This window comes from Corythoichthys intestinalis, chromosome 4 (genome assembly GCF_030265065.1).
Source record: "Corythoichthys intestinalis isolate RoL2023-P3 chromosome 4, ASM3026506v1, whole genome shotgun sequence".
In the NCBI taxonomy this organism is placed as follows: domain Eukaryota; kingdom Metazoa; phylum Chordata; class Actinopteri; order Syngnathiformes; family Syngnathidae; genus Corythoichthys; species Corythoichthys intestinalis.
Window position 1 is genome coordinate 62,323,603 of NC_080398.1, and position 13,029 is coordinate 62,336,631.

Here is a 13,029-nt window from a genome sequence, read left to right on the forward strand (position 1 = left end):
ACATGCATACATACATATATATACACACCTTTTTCCAATTTTTTAAAAATTAAAATAGAAAAAAAAATAAGATAAATGAAAAAGAAAATATAGAAATTAGAACGTTTTTGACATTTAATTTTTCATTTTTAATTAGGAAAAAAAAAAGAAATGACTGTTTTCCCATATATATATATATATATATATATATATATATATATATATATATATATATATATGATAATCAAACCTTACAATAAATAATAATTAGATAAATGTTAAAGCATTTTAAAAAAAAAAAGTTAAATATTAAAACATATTTGCTATTGAGAGGCTCAAAATGGGCATTTTAGAGTCAACAATGTCTATAAATGCGTTATTGACTATTACATTGAATAATACCTGTATACGGTATTGGGTAGACATCCCTGTTTAAAATAAGTTACAGTTACAAATGACTTCTCCCCAAATGTAATTGAGTTAGTAACTCAGTTACCGCAGTAATTAACCGAGAGTAATGTTCTACATAATATCACATTATACATTCTATAACATAATTATATATATATATATATATATATATATATATATATAGTATATACTGTATATACTATAGACACTATACTGTGTGTGTATGTATATATATGTATGTATGTATGCATGTATGTATGTATGTATGTATATATATATATATATATATATATATATATATATACACACACACACACATACATACATACAGTGGGGCAAATACAGTGCCTTGCAAAAGTATTCGGCCCCCTTGAACCTTGCAACCTTTCGCCACATTTCAGGCTTCAAACATAAAGATATAAAATTTAAATTTTTTGTCAAGAATCAACAACAAGTGGGACACAATCGTGAAGTGGAACAAAATTTATTGGATAATTTAAACTTTTTTAACAAATAAAAAACTGAAAAGTGGGGCGTGCAATATTATTCGGCCCCCTTGCGTTAATACTTTGTAGCGCCACCTTTTGCTCCAATTACAGCTGCAAGTCGCTTGGGGTATGTTTCTATCAGTTTTGCACATCGAGAGACTGACATTCTTGCCCATTCTTCCTTGCAAAACAGCTCGAGCTCAGTGAGGTTGGATGGAGAGTGTTTGTGAACAGCAGTCTTCAGCTCTTTCCACGGATTCTCGATTGGATTCAGGTCTGGACTTTGACTTGGCCATTCTAACACCTGGATACGTTTATTTTTGAACCATTCCATTGTAGATTTGGCTTTATGTTTTGGATCATTGTCCTGTTGGAAGATAAATCTCCGTCCCAGTCTCAGGTCTTGTGCAGATACCAACAGGTTTTCTTCCAGAATGTTCCTGTATTTGGCTGCATCCATATTCCCGTCAATTTTAACCATCTTCCCTGTCCCTGCTGAAGAAAAGCAGGCCCAAACCATGATGCTGCCACCACCATGTTTGACAGTGGGGATGGTGTGTTCAGGGTGATGAGCTGTCTTGCTTTCACGCCAAACATATCGTTTTGCATTGTGGCCAAAAAGTTCAATTTTGGTTTCATCTGACCAGAGCACCTTCTTCCACATGTTTGGTGTGTCTCCCAGGTGGCTTGTGGCAAACTTTAAACAAGACTTTTGATGGATATCTTTGAGAAATGGCTTTCTTCTTGCCACTCTTCCATAAAGGCCAGATTTGTGCTGTGTACGACTGATTGTTGTCCTATGGACAGACTCTCCCACCTCAGCTGTAGCTCTCTGCAGTTCATCCAGAGTGATCACGGGCCTCTTGGCTGCATCTCTGATCAGTTTTCTCCTTGTTTGAGAAGAAAGTTTGGAAGGACGGCCGGGTCTTGGTAGATTTGCAGTGGTCTGATGCTCCTTCCATTTCAATATGATGGCTTGCACAGTGCTCCTTGAGATGTTTAAAGCTTGGGAAATCTTTTTGTATCCAAATCCGGCTTTAAACTTCTCCACAACAGTATCTCGGACCTGCCTGGTGTGTTCCTTGGTTTTCATAATGATCTCTGCACTTTAAACAGAACCCTGAGACTATCACAGAGCAGGTGCATTTATACGGAGACTTGATTACACACAGGTGGATTCTATTTATCATCATCGGTCATTTAGGACAACATTGGATCATTCAGAGATGCTCACTGAACTTCTGGAGTGAGTTTGCTGCACTGAAAGTAAAGGGGCCGAATAATATTGCACGCCCCACTTTTCAGTTTTTTATTTGTTAAAAAAGTTGAAATTATCCAATAAATGTTGTTCCACTTCACGATTGTATCCCACTTGTTGTTGATTCTTGACAAAAAAATTAAATTTCATATCTTTATGTTTGAAGCCTGAAATGTGGCGAAAGGTTGCAAGATTCAAGGGGGCCGAATACTTTTGCAAGGCACTGTAAATATGTAGTTAACCACAAATTGTGCACGTTCTCCCACTTGAAAATATTAGCAAGGCCTGTAATTGTCAATGTAGGTAAACCTCAACCATGAGAGACAGAATGTGGAAGAAAAAAAAAAAACAGAAAATCACATTGTTTGATTTTTAAAGAATTTATTTGCAAATCATGGTGGAAAATAAGTATTTGGTTAATACCAAAAGTTCATCTCAATACTTTGTTATGTACCCTTTGTTGGCAATAACTGAGGCCTAACGTTTTCTGTAACTCTTTCCAAGCTTTTCACACACTGTTGCTGGTATTTTGGCCATTCGTCCATGCAGATCTCTTCTAGAGTAGTGATGTTTTGGGGCTGTCGTTGGGCAACACGGACTTTCAACTCCCTCCACAGATTTTCTATGGGGTCGAGCTGTGGAGACTTGCTAGGCCACTCCAGGACATTGAAATGCTTCTTACGAAGCCACTCCTTTGTTGCCCTGACTGTGTGTTTGGGATCATTGTCATGCTGAAAGACCCAGCCACGTCTCATCTTCAATGCCCTTGTTGATGGAAGGAGATTTTCACTCAAAATCTCTCGATACATGGCCCCATTCATTCTTTCCTTTACACAGATCAGTCGTCCTGGTCCCTTTGCAGAAAAAAAGCCCCAAAGCATGATGTTTCCACCCCCATGCTTCACAGTGGGAAGAACACGAGAACCTGTGCTACTACCAAAAAGTTCTATTTTGGTTTCATCTGACCATAACACATTCTCCCTGTCCTCTTCTGGATCATCCAAATTCTCTCTAGTGAACCGCAGACAGGCCTGGACGTGTACTTTCTTCATCAGGGTTACACGTCTGGCAGTGCAGGATTTTGAGTCCCTGGCATTGTGTAACTGATAGTAGCCTTTGTTACTGTGGTCCCAGCCCTCTGTAGGTCATTCTTTAGGTCCCCCAATGTGGTTCTGGGATTTTTGCTCACCGTTCTTGTTACCATTTTGACGCCACGGGGTGAGATCTTGCATGGAGCCCCAGATCGAGGGAGATTATCAGTGGTCTTGTATGTCTTCCATTTTCTAATAATTGCTCCCACAGTTGATTTCTTTCCACCAAGGGTTTTACCTATTGCAGATTCAGTCTTCCCAGCATGGTGCAGGTCTACAATTTTGTCTCTGGTGTCCTTCGACAGCTCTTTTGTCTTGGCCATAGTGGAGTTTGGAGTGCGACTGACTGAGATTGTGGACAGGTGTCTTTGATACCAATAATGACTTAAAACAGGTGTCATTAATACAGGTCACGAGTGGAGCCTCGTCAGGCCTCGTTAGAAGAAGTTAGACCTCTTTGGCAGCCAGAAATCTTGCTTGTTTGTAGGTAACCAAATACTTATTTTCCACTTTAATTAGGAAATAAATTCTTTAAAAATCAAACAATGTGATTTTTTTTTCTACATTCTGTGTCTCATGGTTGAGGTTTACCCATGTTGACAATTACAGGTCTCTCTAATATTTTGAAGTAGGAGAACTTGCACAATTGGTGGTTGACTAAATAGTTATTTGCCCCACTGTGTATATATACTATATACTGTATAGTATAATTATGTGGTGCATATTAGACAAAGTTTAACCACCTTTTAGTAAGCAGACTACATGTTCAGTTTTAACACACAGCACTCATAAAGGTCATGAATTCACCAACTATGTAAGGTCACGGTTGGCGCCTTTGCCTCGTTCAAAGGCAGAAATTATTGTTCATTTTACTTTGTCTATTCATTGTCTGTCTTCTGTAACGTGACTATTTGGACAAATGGGAGCTTTTCTCCCAAGGTTATTGTATACAGCTGCCAAGTAAAATTTTACTTTCTCTTGAGCCACTTAAAGAGTATGAAAACACCTGGGGAAATGCTAATATTCCATCATTTATCCACAAACGTATGCCTTTTGGATTCATATCATGCCACTTTGTGTAATTACACACATCGCAAAACCAAGAAAATGATATAAATTTGGATCGATTGTCAAGCTAAAACGACCGGCGCCCGAGATCCCGGAAATCTAGCATATTGTGTGCGTGATGTCACAACTAGGAAACACCCAGTACTAAGTACTAAGCACACTCAGTACTGAATGGCCGCGATGATGGCGGACAATTTTGTTTCTAGTTGCAGCGACGACTCCGACGTAACAAATGTTCTTCTAATGGTGACGAGGAGAGTTATGAACCTTTCTTTGGTGTTTTGGGTTATCAATTTGAGCCCAAACGAAAGCCAATGCAGCCGAATGAAACGATCATTGAGGGGAGCAATCACACTGATGAAACACCGGCAACAGATCGTGTGAGTATCACTGAATGGTTTGTTTTGCATTTCTTTTTGTGACGCTGATACACCGTGACCGCAAATTAATGTAATGTATAGAATAATTATTATTTGTTGTGCTATCCTAGGTTTTCGCTCTGCCAACAGACACAAATATGAATGGGATTAGATGATTTGTTGTATATATTTTACAAGCGATAATTTATACATGTGTCCAGTCCTATATCCAATGCGTGATATGTTTTTTTATTATAAAAGAGAACTCACTCTGGCCATTTAGAGCTTGGTTGCTCCCCTCCTTTGCTTAGCCTGGGGTGGTCTAATCAGTGCCAGTCATCGTCCTCTTTCTTGATATCTCGGGACATTTAGGTGGCTGTGCGTGTATGGTGGGCACCGCATCTGGTCTGCAAAATTAGCCCTCTTTGCACGGACGAACTTTACTCATTGTCTGCGTAGTCCAGTTCTTTTTTTCGCGTTTGGGAACTCATGGGTACTACATTGCGACAAATGGCTATTTGTACAACACATCGCATGACAGGTTTGAACCATTTTAGCGATTTTTTTGATAAAACACGAACTCTCTCGTCGATAAACAACGATGGCACCTGCCTCGACCTTTTGTTTCCTGGCTGTGACGTCAAAGCCCCATTCGGCTGTTTCCGGAATACTTTCGGAAATGTTCGTAATTTTCCATTTATTTTCGATAATTGCTCATGAATGTGATTTTTTTTTTTTTTTGTTAACTTTATTATTATTTGTTATCTTGCCACATAACGATTCTATTGATATCTCAAAGCCCCTTAGTATTATCATTCTCTTTAACCCTTAGATGCATAAGTGGGTCAAAAATGACCCGGTGAGGTTGTTTTCTTGAAATATCTTCGGAATGAAAAATTGTTATCAATTCATATTTCAGGTATTCCTCAAAAAACGTGTTCTTGATATGATGCCATTCAAATTTTTTTATACATTTGAAGAAATTGTCATTTTTGTATTACTACCCTAAGCTTCCACAAGTGGGTCAAAAATGACCCACATGCATTTTCTATGGATTCCAATGGGAATCTTTCATTCTTTTCAACTTTGGCTGTCAGGAATAAATTCACCATGGACCACACTGACTTGGTATGTAAAAAGTGACATCCCTTAAGAAGATTATTTTTCACAGCAAGAGCTGATACGTGTACTGCAAGTATTATGTCCATAAAGAATTTTGTTTGTGTGTCTTTCATGACTCTTTATTATTATTTATCAACAAATTAACCTACTTCATAACTAGCCAGCTAACTAAGGCTAGGTTCATACTGCAGGTCCTAAAGCACAATTCCGATTTTTTGTCATATCTGTTTTTTTGGCGTACCCGTTCAGACTGCCTTCGTCCATTGAGCCTGTTCAAGTATCACACACGCGCTCTAATTTGCAGTCCGAGATGCGCTGAGCAAACTGGCCCGCATGCGCAGGAGCATTGGAGCAGAGAGAAAACCGAGCATTGTCAGACTTATTCTGAACCCATTTTATATTTTTTATGACTGTTGTCAAGCCCGCTCCTTCCCCAAAAGCTGCGTTCAAGCTAGGCACTAACGCTAATGCACAGCTGCACCACTACCGTAGCACCCTGTCTCTCTCGTTCTTTGCTGATGTTAATTGCTGCATGAATTCCAATTTGGGGGACATGACAGTTCGGACCGCAACCACATTCTGGAAAAATTGGCCCGGATGGGATTTTAACCACATTCGAAAGTGACCTGGATCGAATTTGAAAATGGTCCACTTTTATGTAACTTTTCCCATTCAGTCGAGTCGGAAAAACACGAAAAAAAGTGGTCCTATAGATGTTGGATGATGGAGAGGCAGTGACGGGGTTGGACTCAGATGTCCCTAATTTCTGATGATGAGGACCCAGACTATTGTCATGGTGGCAGTGGCAGTTGTCCACCTGGAAATCCAACTGAACAGGATCAATGTGACTCATAAGATTCCACTTATGTGTCTTCTGAAGAAGAAACTGTCCAAATCATGGCCAACAGAATGAGTTGGTAGGGCTCTTACTACAGAGAATTATCTCCCACCCAGGGCAGAACACAGAGCGACAATATTCCTCAGAAATCGGTCAGTGCCTCCACAAGGGCTTAGCACCGCTGTCTTACCTATAAGATGCATGGGAGCGCTTCATCATTGATGATAAAATACAAGGAAGGATAAAGTCTATTGCTGTTCTGTTTTTTGTTTTTTTCCCAAAAAATGTTAACTGAATCATAAAGATATTTCAAGCACGAAAGCATTCTTGTGTGGCCCTAAATATCATACTAATTAATATACAAGTGATAATTTTTCACCAAAATGGCATAAAAACACATTGGTTCTAATATGGGTCATTTTTTTACCCACCTATGGAAGAGTATAGGGTCCAGTAACTTGTGCATCTAAGGGTTAAAGGGTTAACATGTCAGCAGGCATGAGCCTGCCTATTTGCATTTTGAATAACAAAAAGTGTATGCGCGAGAAGGAACACCAAATCTTCTTGAAGGCTTCTTGGGAGCGGTCTCGGAGCTAGGTCCTGGTTAGCTTGGATAACCGCAATTTTCATGTGTTTCTGAAAACCATGAATGTGTCCTCAAGTTTCACGTTTATTTATTTATTTTTTATTTGATGTGTATGCATTTATCATGACTTTTCACTGGGAAGTATTGGAATCTGCTTGTGAATTGTTGGAAATGTGTTTGTGGGTCCCCGAACACGCATATGTGTGTATTTATGAGACAAACATCACACGGTTGGCAAAAAAATCATCACATACAAAAGTCAAGAACATTCACACGTATGGAAAGCCTTTTCCCTCCAAATGCAATTTTTGTGTGGGTTGTTGATCTGCTCCCTTCTTCAGTGATGATTAATTCACACTGGTGTGTAGAGTTCCTACATAATATTAACTTGGCCTCCTTGGCCCTTCTGGGGGCTGTTAGGCTGCTTCAAACTACAACACCAATGTAGCAGCTCATGTTCATTGTTCCTTACAACACATTTTTTCATGCAAAATAGCACAGCTAACATCATTCTCTCTGAAAAATACAATGCTTTCATCCATTCTGCTAACATTCCAACCCCCAGAAGGTTCCACAATGCAAGGTGCTACCTTTTCGTGATGTCCTTGTGCTACCGGTCAATAGTGACATTGTTGTCATTTTCAATGTTCTTGGTCTACCGTCCATTAAATCACCCCTAGCAGAAAGGGGGGGCTTCAGATGGTCAGCCATGCAGGCAGAAAGGCATGCGAGCGAGCGGATGGAAAGACAAGCTGATGATGGCTATATACCAACCAAAAATGCATTATATATTGTCATTTTCTTTGTGCGCTTTCAAATGCTTTTTTTTTTTTTTTAAATGAGAGTACATTTTTTATTTGTTTATAGTTCATACTGCTCATAATAATTAAACGTGTCCGATAATGAATTCTTAACTGATAACCGATATCCCGATGTTGTTACTCCAAAATTCAATGCCGATATAAAAACCGATACCGAGATATACAGTCGTGGACTTATCATTACAGTGGTACCTCTACATACGAAGTTAATTCGTTACAGGACCTTGTTTGTAAGTCAAAATGGTCGTATGTCGAGCAGGTCTTTCTCATAAGAATAATGGAATTACAATTCCAATAATTTGTTCCACACCCCAAAAACCTACACTAAATCCTTAATAAATACTGCTGGTACTATTACAAATGGCAATTACACATAGCAAAACAAATAAATTATTAATAAAAATTGGAATAATAATATAGTAATCATAATAATTCCTGTAATAATGTAACGAATGGGGATTTTTTTTCCTGTACCTGAACGCACCGTGTGACTGACGTGACAGAGAGAGGGGCGGTGAGGTTGAGACTTTTGTTGTTTTATTGAGAACACTGTCAACTGCGGCGGACAGTAGGCGTTTTGTGGCGGATAAGTTCTGAAATAAATGATAAAAACCTGACGAAGCTGGCGATTTCTTTGGCGATGTTGCCACAATAATAATTGTCAACTTAACTTATAGTGACTGGCGAACGACGGTCGGAGGGGGACCGTGGAGATGTATTGTTAAGCCAGTTCACGGATGCGCACCCCATGGTCATATTTTTCTATAATTTGCATCTTCATTTCAATGGTAAGTGTCACCTTTTTCCTTGTTTCACCACCAGTACCAACCTTTTTGAAACCTGTGTTGATTTCTCTCATAGGAAAATCAGCCATGCATCGGTCTGCGGTGCTGTCATGTCGTCGTATTTCGAGCATGTCATGTGTCGAAGCAATCGTATGTCGAGGTACCACTGTATTATTATTATGGACATATTATTGCTAATTACAGGTAGTCCCTGTTACCAATGAGTTCTGTTCCTACGCTGGCAATGTAAACCGAATTTCTGCATAAGTCAGAATTAACCCTTCAAGTACCCCAAATTAACTATCCAAAAATATTGTATTTTGTTTAATGATGGAGGATACACTGCCCCCTCGTGGCAGCGTTGGTTCTGGCTGGACTGTTGCCGAATGACTTAGGAGCAGACTCTCGTCAGACATGGAAAAAGGACGGCAGCGCTCTGGGTTCCCACACATAAGGTTGTTTCATCTAATATTGTATGCTTGTGTAAGTAAGTTTACAGCTACAGTTAGTGGAGTTATGTGTGAGCGATTTGCTATGAGAATTGTAAATACATTAGCATTCATAGCATTTAAGCTAAGGTGCTTTTTCTAGGGATATTAGGCTAATTTAATCTACTAAAAAATAAGAGACTGGCAGGTACAATAGGGTACTGTTTATGTGACTAAAACAAACAAACAAACAAACACGCAAACAAACAAACAAACAAAAAAAAACAAATGACAGGAGACAAAATAGCGGACGAGACTATGGCGTTGTAAGGTCGAAATCTCGTCAGTCAAGTACGTTGTAACCCAGGGACTACCTGTATATTGTAATGCCCAGAAGTGGGTGGTAATGTACATGTACTTACATGTACTCCGTTACATTTACTTAAGTAACTTTTTGAGAAAAATGTGCTTCTTAGAGTAGCTTTACTAAGGCATACTTTTTACTTAGTAGATTTGTGAAGAAAACATGCTACTGTTACTTTGCTGCTTTGGGCTACACAAGAGTCGTTACATTTTTCCTCTTTATTTAACATATTAGATGTATTATTTTTTTTGCCAGCGATGCCAAGAGTAGCTCTACCAATTCCACCAATGAGACATCGCATCAATATTCAGATGACTCCATTACACCAATCTGACACAAGCTTGCTCTTCTATGATGATGCCAGCTTGTTCATTCACGTGGCGTCTTTAAAGCATAAAAATATTAAAAAAGTATTAAATGAAGTATTTGACATAGAGCTATTAGTAACAATAAAAAACAATAAACCTCTGCTTTAATGGTTTGCTAACCATCTACTAAACTTTAAAGAACAGCAAATGGGTTGAAGTTTGAGGTACAGAAATATGATGTGATAAAGTATCAAATTTTTGTACCTCAAGATTGTTCCACCCATAGGCCTTTCTGTGTGCTGTACTTTACCAAAGAAACGCCACAATAAAGTAAACAGTAAAGAGCTACAGTATTCACTATTCAAAGGAGGAACTATTTTCTCCACTAAAGGGCACTCATGCTCCATTTCTGTCTTATTTTTCTCTCGCTGGAATTCAATTTAGTTTTGATTGTTTGTTTGTATTTCCTTGGCTTAATGTGGTTATGTGATGGTTATTGTACTGTATCATTATAACAACAGTTCATATGGATATGTTTGTGCTGAGAGAAAATTGTTTAAATTAAAAAATCAAAAATCAACAGTTACTCACAATGTAATAACTATCCGTTATAACTAGATAATACATCATTACTAAACTGCTAATTTATTGTTGACTTGTTAAGTGTTAAACAGTTTAAGCATTTATAATTATGCCTTATAGACAGTTAATATATCATAAAATGATGGTTAATGAGTAACAAATGACTTGTAAGCTGTATGTCAATGATTTATACCTATACCTTATAAATTAGCATTAAATCATAAAAAAGCTATTCATAACTTACTAACTAATGACTTATTACATATCAGTTGATAGTTTATGTCATTGGGACGTTCTAAAGTTCAAACTACTCCCCATTTCTTAATTGTTAGTAAATGAGGAATAAATGAAACTTTAGAATAACGTCCCAATAACATACATAGGCTTATAACTAATATTTATCATATTAACTCACACTTAACAGATCAGTTATTCAAAGGAAGGTTCAGAATTTTCTACATTAGGCGTAATCTTCGAGTTAGCGGGGGTTTAATTAGTCAGTGGAGTTGATTTCAACAAATTCCATGCGGTCAGTTAGCTATTAGTTTCAGGGCTCCGGAGTGGCTAAGCTAGTGTGGGTCAATGGGGCCGTCCTAGCATGCCAATAAAAAACAAATATGTACGAATGAAAATCCCCGATGACCCATGCAATCCACAGTGTTGGCTATATTTTCAGGATTAAGTTCTTAAAATTTACCATTGCATGTCAATAACTGAAGTATGAACAGCAACATTATTAGTAATCCATCAGCTCTGTAGGTAACAGGCTGCAGAGCGGAGTGATATTTTTCCACTGGTGTGTTTATGACATAGCCAGCAGCAAGTATCTACAGTAGTGACGGGATCTGTCGTTCACTTGAGTAAACGAATCCATTTCGGTTCGTTCAGTAAAAAGATTCGTTCAAACAAATCGTTCAACGAATCGTTCGCCCAGCCCATCTCACCTCCCCGCCCAAACGAATCGTTCGGTTACTGAACGGGAAGTGACGTTGCCGAACGAATCACCAAAGACCACTTCGCAGTATAACTGAACGGGAAGTGACATTGCTTGGTCCCTCCCTCTCTTGCACACAGGCTCCTCATTGACCGCTCATCGTAGTTTCAGAAATGAGTGACAGGCGGTATTATTCAGCTTTCACAGACAGCCTCGTCTCCCTCCCGCTGCTGCAAAAGCGAGGGAGAACTTCCGCGTCGTCTGTCCTAGTTCTATGGGCTCAAAGTCATTGCTCGTGCTTGCATTTCGATTTAGGACACGGTTAAACATTTTCCTTTTGTGGGGGGAGTGGGGGTTTGGGGTCGGGGGCGCACGGACTTTCTTTAGCATGTTCTTGATCACATATACAATGCTGCTGCTACCAGCCAATGCAGCGTGCTTGCTGTCACGAAAATAAAAATAAATCGAAAGTTTAATTTCTAAATATGGAACGACCAACACATCATATTTACCTCTCGCTCTGTTGTATTTTTGTTTTTATGCTCATCACTATTATTTTAGGTCACTATTGTTAAAACTGAAGTGAAAATAGCTAGTTGTCAAATGTGCTGCTCTGAAATAAAAACAATACTACATTTTGGTATTCGACAGTTTAATTGCAAATCAGTATTAAGATGATCGTATTGAATTTTTGCACTGGTATTAAAAAATAATATAATCCGGTCAGCTCCCCTGTCGCCCCCTCATCTCAGATCGTCAAATGCTGACGAGAAATAATTTTTTGCTCTTTACGATGTTGCCTTTCTACTCTCACTAGTCTGTTAAGAAAAATGTAGACATATTGCGACATCTCCCGTGTCCGCGTGCGTTGTTTTTGACATTTAACATAATTTGTTAAATCAACCAACACCCAACACGCTCTGACACGAAAAAAATCAAATAAAACAGTCGGAAAAAATTGACATGTATATACAGTTTCATTGCAAATCAGTATTATGGTGATAATACTAAATATTTTTTCTGTGCGCATATGAGGTAAATATCGCTGCCATGAAGCCTCCATATAGTGACAGTTCTCTGCCCCCTTCACTGCCGTGAGTGCCGTCACGCGACCGCAGCTCACTTTTGCTTGCCTCGTAGCTACCCGTGTTTTTTTTTAAATTTATTTATCGCTACCCGTGTTTTAACTAGTGTAAATTTGATAGTATGTTGTCAGTCATAGGTAGTCCCGAGTCTGTTGAGAAAAGTAGTACACTAAAGCATGCTCGCTAGATTTGTGTGGTGTTTTGTCTGTTTGAGCAGCATTTGATAGGCTCCACATTAACAAATATGTGACAAAGTCATTTCCTTCCATTTTTTGACTCGTTCACCGCATTACTGGAAAGTCAAGTTAGCAGCAAGCTAGGTCAGGAACCGGAGGACCGAGTCACTGAACGGGAAGTGACATAACTCAGTCTTGCCCCCTTGCGTGCACGCTGGCTGCTTATTGGCTACACGTGGAAGTGAGTGACAGACGCCCTGATTCTGTTTCCGCTCCCTCCACTGCCCGCGATGAGGCTGGCATCTGATTGGTCGTGTGTGATGTCAGAAGACGCTGCCGCTTGCTC

At 39.0% G+C, this 13,029-nt stretch overlaps 1 protein-coding gene across 8 annotated transcripts in view; it reads right to left on the bottom strand.

Annotated features, from left to right (window-relative positions):
• The window catches only part of LOC130914451 (adhesion G protein-coupled receptor B1-like), a 428,372-nt gene that overhangs the window by 102,932 nt on the left and 312,411 nt on the right, over positions 1-13,029 (bottom strand). The gene's annotated exons all lie outside the window — the stretch shown is intronic.